The sequence below is a fragment of the Lolium rigidum genome, chromosome 3 (assembly GCF_022539505.1).
Source record: "Lolium rigidum isolate FL_2022 chromosome 3, APGP_CSIRO_Lrig_0.1, whole genome shotgun sequence".
Lineage (NCBI taxonomy): Eukaryota > Viridiplantae > Streptophyta > Magnoliopsida > Poales > Poaceae > Lolium > Lolium rigidum.
In genome coordinates, this window is record NC_061510.1 from 13,319,920 (window position 1) to 13,332,953 (window position 13,034).

Sequence of the window (13,034 nt, forward strand, 5' to 3'; positions counted from 1 at the left end):
TAACAAACATATTATATACTCGATGAAAAAACCTTTGAACTATACTACTTCCTCTAATCCATAATAAGTGCCGGGATTTAGTGCAAAGTTTTACTTACTATAGAACGGAGGCAGTATTTTGTTTAGAGAATTTAGTTTAATCGCGGCGCGACCAAGCCATTGAATGAACGTTAGGATTTTGGATAGGATTTCGGAATGAAGGAGCGACGCGAACCCATCCAGCCATCCAATTGCAGGAAGGCCATGTCCCGGTGGGCGTGCTGTGTGTATGTGCACCAGGTGTGGTTCACATGCTTTGAGCCGTTGGGGATCAGTGTGGAAACCCCGGTGTTGTCGGATATGCTACAGTCGTGGTGGCTCGTGGTGAGGTTGCGGATCAGAAAGCACGACAGGGAAGGTTTCATACACTCACAACCTTGATTTTCTGGCGGCTTTGGAAGCAACGAAACGCTAGAATTTTTCAGAATCTAAACAAGCAGTTCTCGGTGAAGGGCCTGGTGTGGTACATGAATGGGTTCAATGGAACGTGGCAGGCCTAGGAGGAGGAAGCAACCATGGTAGAGTAGCTCACTAGGGTTTTGAGGGAGTGTGTATGGGGGTGTGTCTGGAGTTTGTGGTGGGTGTGTTGCACGCGCATCTTTTGCTTGATCACAAATCAACACAGAGCTACACAAGTGAAAGGGAGCACACAAATCTAGCAGAGACGAACTAGCTAGGCAACCTTCTAGGAAGCCATGTCGCCCGTGCACGTCCCGGAGGTTAGCGGCAGCGGGTTGCTTTTTTAAAAAAAACTAGCTGGGTTGCCCGCGCATTTGCGCGGCTAGATTTGTGATATTAATTATTGATATATTAGCTTTTGTGAGTTATATATATACTTTTTGAATTATAGTACATAACACATAGAAAAAACATATCACGTGAAAACATATATTTTTTTATTTCCCTTAGTCATTTTTCTAGCATGAACATTTTTCAATTTATTTTGTACTTCAATAAAAACCCCTTGACCTTATATGTTGTTAAACTCAAGACACAATATCCTATCTAAACATTGGTAGGAATCTGTAAGGTTTGTTTCACACTTCGTACACTCCTTTTAATCTTTGGGTGTATTTTCTATTATAAGGTAACACAAAAAGAACGACAAACAAATGAAAATTTCTATACCTCGGACCTTAAATCTTGAGTACTCTTGCCTCGTGCCCATCAGATTTGTGAGTATTAACATATTTTAATTTTTGTGCAATTTCATGAGTCTAACTGCTTTGAAGAATGTTTTACTATCCTGCAAATAAAATCTTCTTATCTAATCTCGACTTTACCTCTCACCTCCATTGTGATGTATTTCATGACAGACCATAGACTTTCATAATAATGTCCAACTAAACACGCTACCCGGGCTTCTAGCCTTTATGAACTCCGCTAATGATCCCAAATTCATGCATGACTCGACTCTTCTTTAGATTACTCCTGTATATAAAAGAAGTTAAATAATCATGTTTAACTTTTACTTAATGTTTGAGGTTAAGATTTGATTTTGTTTGTACTAATTCTCACATGAACTTCACTAAAATATACTATGATATTTTGTAATTCATATAGTTATGATTTGGCCGGTAAAATTTTATTTACCTATTGATGAAATTTTCATTGTCTGTATTTTCGACCATGCATCTTGACATGATTCATGTGGATAGATCATGTCGTATCTTAGATGAAGAATTTCCAATGAAAGATGTGCATTGCATGCTTACCACTTTGCCACATTAATTATATAACTCCTTCGCATGTCCACCTATTGAGGCGAGTCTTGGTCAAGCTGGATGGTTAATCCCATCAACTTAATATATATTTTTTCGAAATGGATAATCTTAATATATGCAGAACCGTAATTACATGATCGAACGACTTCGTGTACTGCATCCTCATGCGGTTTTTGTACGAAAGAAAAATCACACATACAGTTTCCTCCACCAGTACACGCAAAATACTGAAACTGATCGGTGAAAATAATCTCTAAGTTCTGGCATGTGCTTCGGGTCAATTCCACGCCAAAACGATGAAGCGATCTCCCGCGGCAGGAGTTAGCCGTCGGCAGGCCGTATGTCGGCACCACTGCCATGGGCGACACGACGATGAGCCGAACTCCACGTAGTGCAGCTTGAGCGTTGGCGTGCCGTTTGGCACTGCTACCTTCGTCGCAGCCGTCGACATCGACACCTTTACTGCACAGAGCAGCTGGACATGGCCGTTGGTGCTTCGTTGCCGGCACTGATGCCGTCACCGACGATGTTGTCACTGAAGCTGGCCGCTACTATCATCGCCACCGAGACGACGTCTATTCGAATCCGGTTAGAGCAGCTGGGCCGTCGGCGCCGTTTTCCGTCTCGCTATCACAGACAATGGTGCTCTTGCGGAATTCGCTGTGCAGCCAGGGCCATTGCCTCGCCATCTTTTAGCGCTCCAGCCATCGTTGTTGCCGAGGCTCCTGCAATCACCTCGTCCTCCCGTCTATCCGCAAGGCCTGCTCTGGCTCCCTTGTACGTTGTTGCTGCACTTCATCCACTCGAGGTCCACCGTTCGTCGTCTGAAAGGGAACAGTTGAAATTTAATCGAAATCCTGCACACATATTGTTTGATATATAGGAACATGCACCAAAACTATTTAATCGGTGCATCACTGAATCCTGTTGGGCGCCTCACCTTTGTTTGCCTTCATCATGTCGCCATCGATCCAGACCTGCCTCGTTGCCTTCAACACTTGTAGCCTCTCGCCAAACTGATATCGGAAATTCACCATATCGACTCATCTAAGAGTCCATGTAGATTGTTATCTCTAATTCGTTATCCGGACCCGTCAAAAAGCTGGATGTTTACTTAGGGCACCTTCTGGTGTTCGTCGACTTCCTTGGTTCGGTCAACCTTGGACGGAGCGAGATGGATGTTGTCGCTTCAAACTCATCGATCAAAGCACTGGGAGATGCTAGTTGCTGTCTGCCGATCACATAACGGCCATTGATGTTTAACGCACCCTGCAAGCTGAAATCGCTAGCGTAACCTGCGAGTTGAAATCTCTGGCGTGCTTGATATGAGCATAACAGAAGTACAGAACCAATCATGGCTTGTTTAACGCACCCTGCAAGCTGAAATCGCTAGCGTAACCTGCGACCTGCGAGTTGAAATCTCTGGCGTGCTTGATATGAGCATAACAGAACCAATCATGGCTTTTATATAGGTTGTAAACAAAACGTGCAAACCTGGCTGTTACCGCCGCCAGGATCTGATCGATATGAGCAAATCACAGCTTTATGTGCATTAACCAAAGAGATAAAATTCTTGTTGAGATATTAGTGGAGACGTGGAGAATTTTCACTCTATCATAGTTCTTGTTTGTTGACGTGGGGGAGATGGACAGTGTATATCCGGATATTGAATTGACAGCGGACGGACGTTACAAAGTTAATCTAGGCCGTTGTTTTGTTTTAGCTAATCTACGCCGTTAATTGTTTGTTGTTTTAATAATATAATAGATGGAAAAAACTCGATTTCTGCATCGTGGTGATGCACATAACCCTTTATTAAAAACCAGTATTCTTTGTTCAGTATTTATTACATCTGAAGGATCGTCTAAAGTCGATACAAAAATCAACCAGCGAAAAAAGGAAAACAACACTAAACGACTAAGCATCCTCTCGTCGACTAATATGCTGTAAGCCAGCCCGGCACAAGATATCCTGAGCGACCATCTGGAGCCGTGTGCATCCAGAAGCCATGACATCCCGTTGCTCTGGTGATGAGAGGAGAGCCCAGAGTTGGATCCGATGCACCATGGAGAAGATAACCTCTAAAGAATTTAAAAAAGTTCTTGTTGTTAAAGATTATATCATTGCGGCATGTCCATATTGACCAACATAAGGTTGACACGCCTATGCGAATTAAAACCTTGGATTGTTTATCAACTCCTTTTAACCAATTTCCAAACATATTTGTAATATTGGTTGGCGGAGGGAGATTATGAGTAAAATTAACGGTTCGCCATATTAATTTAGCAAATGGGCATGATAGGAATAAGTGTTCTACCGTCTCTTGTTCTCCGCAAAAAACACATTCAGTACACCCAGCCCATTATCTCTTTGCTAAATTATCTTTTGTCAATAGCACCTTATTAATCAGGAACCACATCAAAATTTTAATTTTTAGGGGGATTTTCATTTTCCAAAGATATTTCCGCAAGTATGTTGTATGATCTCATACATAGATTTGACTGTAAACAGCCCATTAGTTGTTAGTTTCCACATAAAACAGTCTGGTTCATTATTTAAATTTACCATCATTAATCATTGGCAATAAGTGTAACCACGCTGTCCATTTATTACCAGATAGCACACGTCTCAAACCAATGTTCAGCGGTGTTTGTGCCAATACATGAGCCACTAACACATTCATATGGTTCACGATATTATATAAAGATGGTTATTGAGTAGCTAATGAGGATTCTCCTAACCAAATATCTTCCCAAAATCTTGTCATCGCACCGTTTCCAATTTAAAAATATCCTTTACGAAAATAATCATCTTTTACCCGCATGAGTCCCTTCCAAAAAAGGACAGAGGTATTTATTATGTAGCAACTCTTGCAACACCCCTTCCTCATTTAGTATTTTAAAGAGCCATTTACTCAATAAACATCTATTTCTGAGTTTAAGAACCTCAATACCTAAACCTCCTTGATCTTTTGGTCGGCAAATTATGTTACATCTTGTGAGTCTATATTTTCTCTTAGCTTCATCTGACTGCCAGAAGAATTTAGACCTATAAAAATCAATACGCTTCCTCACCCCAGCGGGTATTTCCAGGAACGATAACATGAATATTGGAAGAATTGTTAAAATAGAATTGATAAGTACTAATCTATCACTATACTATAGTAATTTTCCTTTCCAGCATCCCAATTTACCTTCAAATCGGGTCTCCACTGGATACCAATCTGAAATTTTAAGCTTCCTAAAATGAATAGGAATTCCTAAGTATCTAAAAGGTAGCTCCCCAATATCACATCCAAAATTTTGTTTGTACTGTTGCTCTTCCTCCTTAGTCTTTCCCAATATCTCACTCTTATGAAAATTAATCTTGAGGCCCAATAATTCATCAAACAAACATAGAATTAGCTTCATATTTACCACTTTTTTGCAAATCATGTTCTAAAAACAAAATTTTATCATCAGCATATTGTAGGATAGAGAGTCCTCCCTCGACAAGATGAGGAATAAGACCACCCACTTGACCATCGTTCTTTGCTCTTCCGATTAGAATAGCAAGCATGTCTGCTATAATATTAAACAACATTGAAGATAATGGGTCACCCTTTCTGACCCTTTTTTTGTTTGAAAATAACGACCAATGCCGTCATTTACTTTAACACCAACACTTCCTCCATGCATACAAGATTCAATCAACTTACACCATCCATTAGAAAAACCTTTCATTCGCATAGACTGTTGCAAGAAAGACCACTTGACCTTGTCATATGCCTTCTCAAAATCAATTTTTAAAAGAAAACCATCCATTTTCTTACTATGTAATTCATGGATTGTTTCATGCAAAATCACCACCCCTTCTAAAATGTTAGGATCCGGCAATGCCGACTGAGTAGGTTTTATCACTTTTGGGGAAATCCCCGTAATGCGATTAGTCGCTCACTTAATGAAAATTTTGAAACAAACATTTAGAAGGCAAATAGGCCTATATTGTTGAATCTGAAATGCGTCCTGTATCTTTGAAGTAAAGTGATAACACCAAAATTCAGTTTGTACGGGGGCAAATCCCCTTAAACGAGTTGATCAAATAGTGACATAATGTCACTTTTAATTACCCCCCAGAACATTTGATAAAACTCCGCCGGAAAACCATCTGAGCCAGAAGCTTTATTGTGTTCCATGTGTGAAATTGCATCGTACACCTCCTTCTCAGTAAAAGGAGTTGTTAGGACCACATTTTCCTTAGCGGATAATTGTGGAATATCCTGTACAAAATCCTCCATCAAGGATACACTAGTCGACTCGGGAGGTCCGAATAACTTTTGGTAGAACTCAGTAATATATATTTTTATATTCTCCTGGCCAACAATGGTTTCCTCTTGTTGTTCTGATTGAATTTTTTTATTTTTCCTATGCTTTCCATTAGCAATTAGGTGAAAATATCTAGTATTATTACTCCTTGAATATGCCTTACTTTAGCTCTCTGGGCCCATTTTGTTTCCTCATATTTTCGTAATTTCCTAATATTGTCATTAGCCTTGTTAAGAGCCTCTTGTTAAACAGCATTCAGTGGTTGATTTTCAGCTTTTAAATCTAAACTATCAATTATAGAGAGCAGCACCGGGTTGCTTACCCTGAACCCAGGGAAGCGGGCGCTCAGCTGCCTCGCGTCGCCGTTGGCCAGACGCCCAGGTCCCCACTGCTGTCATATGGGAGCATCGTAACTGTGCTGAGCATCGACGGCGGCGGTGTCCGCGGCATCATACCCGGCACAATCATCGGCTTCCTCGAAGAGAAGCTGCAGGTGAGTCAGTACTAACATAGTTCAGCCAGCTACCCTTCATGCATCCATGGTACTGGATCTAGATACTCAACTTGCTTTGGGGCGTGCGCGTCTGTCTATATACATACAGGAGCTCGACGGGCGTGACGTGAGGATCGCCGACTACTTTGACGTGATAGCCGGGACGAGCACCGGGGGGCTGGTGACAGCCATGCTCACCGCGCCCAACGCCCAAGGCCGGCCGCTGTTCGCCGCCAAGGAATCAACAACTTCTACCTGGAGCACTGCCCCAAGATCTTCCGTCCCGTCGGCGGCTGGCCTCTGGGCTTGCTGAGGACCATGAGGGGCCCCAAGTACCTCAATTCCGTCGTGAAGGAGCTGCTCGGCGACACGCGGGTGGACCAGGCGCTGCAGAACATTGCCATCCCCACATTCGACATCAAGCTTCTGCAGCCCACCATCTTCACCAGAATACCAGATACGATGTGTGTGCACGATGACAGTTACATAAACATGTGATCGTCGATTGCCTGAAACCTACGTTTGCGTAAACAGGCCCGGAACGACATCTCCAAGAACGCTCTCCTCTCCGACGTCTGCATCAGCACGTCGGCAGCGCCTACTTACCTCCCTGACCACTACTTCGAGACCAAGGACAAGGATGGACGGAGGTGTCGCCGCAAACAATCTGGTAGGATGTAATCATGCAAACGAGCCTTAACTTATTAATAAAAGGCCGTGTGCATCAGCATGATGCAGAAGCCGGGGTCAAAATCCCCATTTCGAAGAAAAAAATGCAAACGAGCCTTAACACGGAATCAGAGTTAAACGACGTCGAGTAGTTCGTCCTTAGCTTGTAACCATTTTGATCAATCTAAAGATAGTTTTAAACTAGGAAAAACATTAAGGTTTTAAATATTGCATGCGTACAAAAGAAAAGGAAAATCACATCAACCGCTAGAAGGAATATTTAGCCTTGCATATTTGCTTAATTAGATAGGTTTTACTAAGTTCGTGGTCAGGTAAGTCCTACACCGTTAGATTTGCTTCATATTGTGGTAGTTATCAGTTGCAATAACTTAAGTTCAACTGAGATTTGATCACATCATCTGACTGAGAATAAAGTTAGATTTGGTTCATGATTGTGGTAGTTCGAGTTAACTGAGAAATAGCCACACCCTAATTAAATGCCATCATAGTAGGATTTTTTTTTGCGGGAACCATCATAGTAGCACTTGATCGCATCCACCCCATGTAAGGTAATTACGTTACTATCGTATTTCCTTTGAATATACAACATAATTCTTACACAACTTTATTTTGAGGAGCTATCGAGCTGGTTTGCGTTGGCTCAAAATCAACTTATTTTTAAATCACCCCATACGAGACGCTCATAACTGGCTCGTTTGTTTTCGAGTCTATCTCGAGCCAAGTTTCCGTTTGCAGCTCTACAACATGGTGAGTCATAACTAATTTTGTCTCCATGAATGTATCGTTTCAGAGGATGGAATCCTTCGATATTTTGAAGTTTTAAAAAGTTACAAAAAATATCTTAGATGTAGACAATAATGATGGCTTCTACCTGCGTGCACCAAATCAATACAAAATATTATGTATTTTCGGCAGCATACATTTTTTTCTAGAAATCAGGTAGTTGAAAGTTCAGAGATGGTAAACCTAGAGGGGGGTGAATAGGTTTCTACAAATTTTAATTCTTTCTTTGCAATATTAGGCTTTGCGGAATATGAAGGTTAGCCTAATGCAAACTAGGTGAGACACCCTATATGATGATACAAGTAACTCAAGTACAAAGGCTCTCACAGGCAGTTATAACACAAGTAAAGAGTTCGGTTACAGATAATCGAGAGCACGTGGAGATGAGGGTTTATTCCCGTGTTCCCTTCCTTTGCAAGAAGGTAAGTCACGTTTGGAGGGGTGGAGGTCCCACGAAGGATTCCCCAATGCCACGAAGGCTCGCTCTATTCTCCGGATCCTATCCCACGAAGGAATAGCTCACTCACTTGTGGTAGACTTTGATGCAGCCTCCAAACCTTCATAATCTTCCACAGCCCGGAGAGCACGTATCTTTATGAATACAAGGGGGAACAAGATTTGGCTCGGTGAAATGGTAGATCAGGGCCTCCTCTATCTTTTCCCCGAAGGGATTCGAGTTTGGGTGGAGGAGGAGGGAGATCTGAGGCTTTTGATGTTTCTATCAATGGAGTATGAGAGAGAGAGCTCAAGAACATTTTGTAGTGTAGTGCCTAAGTATTCTGAGGTAGGTGAAGGGGTATTTATATGGTCACTTGGAATCCAGCCGTTGTAGACCGTTGCCCACTTGTCCAGCTCAGCTTTTCGTCGAGGGAGTCGGTCAATCGGACCTGGGACCGGGCCATCCGGCGCAGGGGGCGGTAAGACCGGACCACAGACCGGACCATCCGGTCCAAACCGGACCTGGCGCCGGGCCGTGACCGGGGCGGATCTTCGTCGCGCAGTACATGCCTCAGGATGTCACCGGAGCAGGAGCTGGTCCGCGCCGAGCCAGACGGTCCAGCGACCGGTCTGACCGGACATGAGACCGGACCAGGCCGGTCCAGACCAGGCCGAACGCCGGGCCAACACCGCGCGAAGGGGAAAACTCCCGTGGATGGTGCCCTGTTGGCACCGGTCCAGGGGCCGGTCGGAACCGGGTTAGTCGGTGCCATGGCCGGCCCAACCGGGCCTCTGGCCGTCCTGAGGCCGAGCAGTCCTTCTCCAATTTTGTCGAAGTGGGGGGTCTCCCTTCACCTTCTTGTTCCATTGATACACATTTATGCCTATTTGGCTAATACCTGGGAATAATCTCATAGACATGTATTAGACCAATTACTCTAGAATCGGTGTCATTGTTACCAAAATAATGATAAGGGTAAAATACCTTTACAATCTCCCCTTTTCGGTATACGATGACAAACCGAGCTAGAGTCACATATAAATATTATGATAAACTCAAACCTTGATTCCATATAAGATATTAAGACAGCTCCCCATAATGTGTGCACTTGAAGAGTTTGCGTTTCAATGCAAAGTGCACCATTTGTAGAATATGAGAAGCTCCCGCAATATCTTTAGGAAACAAGCATGGTATGGACAGGCATATATCAAGATATAAGCATAAAGCATAATCATCCTAACATAGAGATTAAGCGTACAATAACTTGTCCATACACAAATTATTCAAAGTAGCAAATGGTTCCGAAAATAAAAAGCAAACAAATAGCACAAGCCAAGTAAGAAGCAAATAAAGTGTCAAGCATGGCTTGTGCAACACCCAAGGAACCCCGTGATCCTAGACTCTACTCTCTTCTCCCCGTTTGGCATCGAAACACCAAAAAGGCGAAGAAAAGACTAGGGATGCTAGCGCTCCCATCAGTAGAATTGTGTCCTAGACGGTGTGGAGTCCTCATCACCATCCTCATCATCATCTTCTTCTCCATAATCTTCATTTTCTTCATCATCTACATTTCCAGCAGACTCAGGAGCATCAGCAGATCTAGTCGTAGGAGGAGGAGTGATGTCTACGGGTGCTTCTATTCTTGTAGACAGTGTTGGGCCTCCAAGAGCAGAGGTTTGTAGAACAGCAACAAGTTTCCCTTAAGTGGATCACCCAAGGTTTATCGAACTCGGGGAGGAAGAGGTCAAAGATATCCCTCTCAAGCAACCCTGCAATCACGATACAAGAAGTCTCTTGTGTCCCCAACACACCTAATACACTTGTCGGATGTATAGGTGCACTAGTTCGGCGAAGAGATAGTGAAATACAAGTAGTATGGATGTATATGAGTGGTAATAACAATCTGAATAAAATATGTCGACGAGTAAACATGCAACGAACGGTAAACAAACGGAGATTCGATGTTTGGAAACAAGGCCTAGGGATCCTACTTTCACTAGTGGACACTCTCAACATTGATCACATAATAAAACCACTCTACACTCTCTTGTTGGATGATGAACACCACTAATTGTGTAGGGCTACAAGAGCACCTCAATGCCGGAGTTAACAAGCTCCACAACATTCGATATTCATATTTAAATAACCTTAGAGTGCATGATAGATCATTGCAATTACACCAAGTACTAACATAGCATGCACCCTGTCACCATCACACTATGAAGGAGGAATAGATCACATCAATACTATCATAGCAATAATTAACTTCATAATCTACAAGAGATTACAATCATAACCTACGCCAAGTACTACATGATGCACACCCTGTCACCTTTACACCATGGAGGAGGAATAGAGTACTTTAATAACATCACTAGAGTAACACATAGATGAATAGTGATACAAAACTCATATGAATCTCAATCATGTAAGGCAGCTCATGAGATCATTGTATTGAAGTACATAGGAGAGAGATTAACCACATAGCTACCGGTACAGCCCTTAGCCTCGATGGAGAACTACTCCCTCCTCATGGGAGACAGCAGCGTTGATGAAGATGGCGGTGGTGTCGATGGAGATGCCTTCCGGGGCACTTCCCCGTCCCGGCGGCGTGCGGGAACGGAGACTCTGTCCCCCGGATCTTGGCTTCGCGATGGCGGCGGCTGCGGAAGGTTTCTCGTATCGTGGCTTTTTCGTCTCGAGGTTTTAGGTCAGGGACCTTTAAATAGGCGAAGAGGCGGAGTCGGAAGGCTGACGGGGGCGCCACACAATAGGGGGGCGCGGCCCAGGCCCTGGCCGCGCCACCCTATCATATGGTGGCCCTGTGGCCCTCCTCTGCTGGCTCTCGGGTGTTCTAGAAGCTTCGTGGAAAAATAGGGTGCTGGGCATTGATTTCGTCCGATTCCGAGAATATTTCCTTACTTGAATTTCTGGAACCAAAAACAGCAGAAAACAACAACTTGCCCTTCGGCATCTCGTCAATAGGTTAGTTCCGGAAAACGCATAATAATGACATATAATGTGTATAAAACATGTGAGTATCATCATAAAAGTAGCATGGAACATAAGAAATTATAGATACGTTTGGGACGTATCAAGCATCCCCAAGCTTAGTTCCTACTCGCCCTCGAGTAGGTAAATGATAACAAAGATAATTTCTGAAGTGACATGCTATCATAATCTTGATCATACTATTGTAAAGCATATGAGATGAATGCGGCGATTCGAAGCAATGGTGAAGACAATGAGTAAACAAACTGAATCATATAGCAAAGACTTTTCATGAATAATACTTTCAAGACAAGCATCAATAAGACTTGCATAAGAGTTACTCATAAAGCAATAAATTCAAAGTAAAGGCATTGAAGCAACACAAAGGAAGATATAAGTTTCAGCAATTGCTTTCAACTTCAACATATATATCTCATGGATATTTGTCAACACAAAGCAATATAACAAGTGCAATTGGTAAACATGTAAGAATCAATGCACACAGTTGATACAAGTGTTTGCTTCTAAGATAGAAAGAAGTAGGTAAACTGACTCAACAATAAAGTAAAAGAATGGCCCTTCGCAGAGGGAAGCAGGGATTAAATCATGTGCTAGAGCTTTTTAAGTTTTGAAATCATATAGAGAGCATAAAAGTAAAGTTTTGAGAGGTGTTTGTCGTTGTTAACGAATGGTAGTGGGCACTCTAACTACCTCATCAACCAGACTTTCAAGAGTGGCTCCCATGAAGGACGTTATCTCTACCATCAAGGTAGATCATCCCTCTTCTCTTTTGTTTACACATGTATTTTAGTTTCATTATTTATAGATGACACTCCTCCCAACCTTTTGCTTACACAAGCCATGGCTAACCGAATCCTCGGGTGCCTTCCAACAATCACATACCATGAAGGAGTGTCTATTTGCAAAATTAAGTTGCTTACTGATGAATCAGAGCAAAACATGCGAAGAGAATTATTAATGAAGGTTGATTAATTGTGGGATGGGAACCCCGTGCCAGCTCTTTTTGCAAAATTATTGGATAAGCGGATGAAGCCACTAGTCCATTGGTGAAAGCTGCCCAACAAGATTGAAAGATAAAACACCACATACTTCTTCATGAGCTATAAAACATTGACACAAATAAGAAGTAATAAAGTTTTGAATTGTTTAAAGGTAGCACATGAAGTAATTTACTTTGGAATGGCAGAGAAATACTATGTGGTATGTAGGTATGGTGGACACAAATGGCATAGTTTTTGGCTCAAGGATTTGGATGCACGAGAAGAATTCCCTCTCAATACAAGGCTAGGCTAGCAAGGTTGTTTGAAGCAAACTCAAGTATAAAAGGGGCAGCAAGACTTACATATGAACATATTGCAAGCATTATAAGACTTTACATCGTCTCCTTGTTGTTCAAACACCTTAACCAGAAAATATCTAGACTCTAGAGAAACTAATCATGCAAACCAAATTTTAACAAGCTCTATATAGTTCTTCATTAATGGGTGCAAAGTACATGATGCAAGAGCTTAAACATGATCTATATGAGCACAACAATTGCCAAGTATCAA

General features: G+C 42.4%; 1 pseudogene; it reads left to right on the plus strand.

Annotated features, from left to right (window-relative positions):
* The first annotated feature begins 734 nt into the window (after positions 1 to 734).
* Positions 735 to 7,241, plus strand: LOC124694349 (annotated as a pseudogene).
* The last annotated feature ends 5,793 nt before the right edge of the window (positions 7,242 to 13,034 follow it).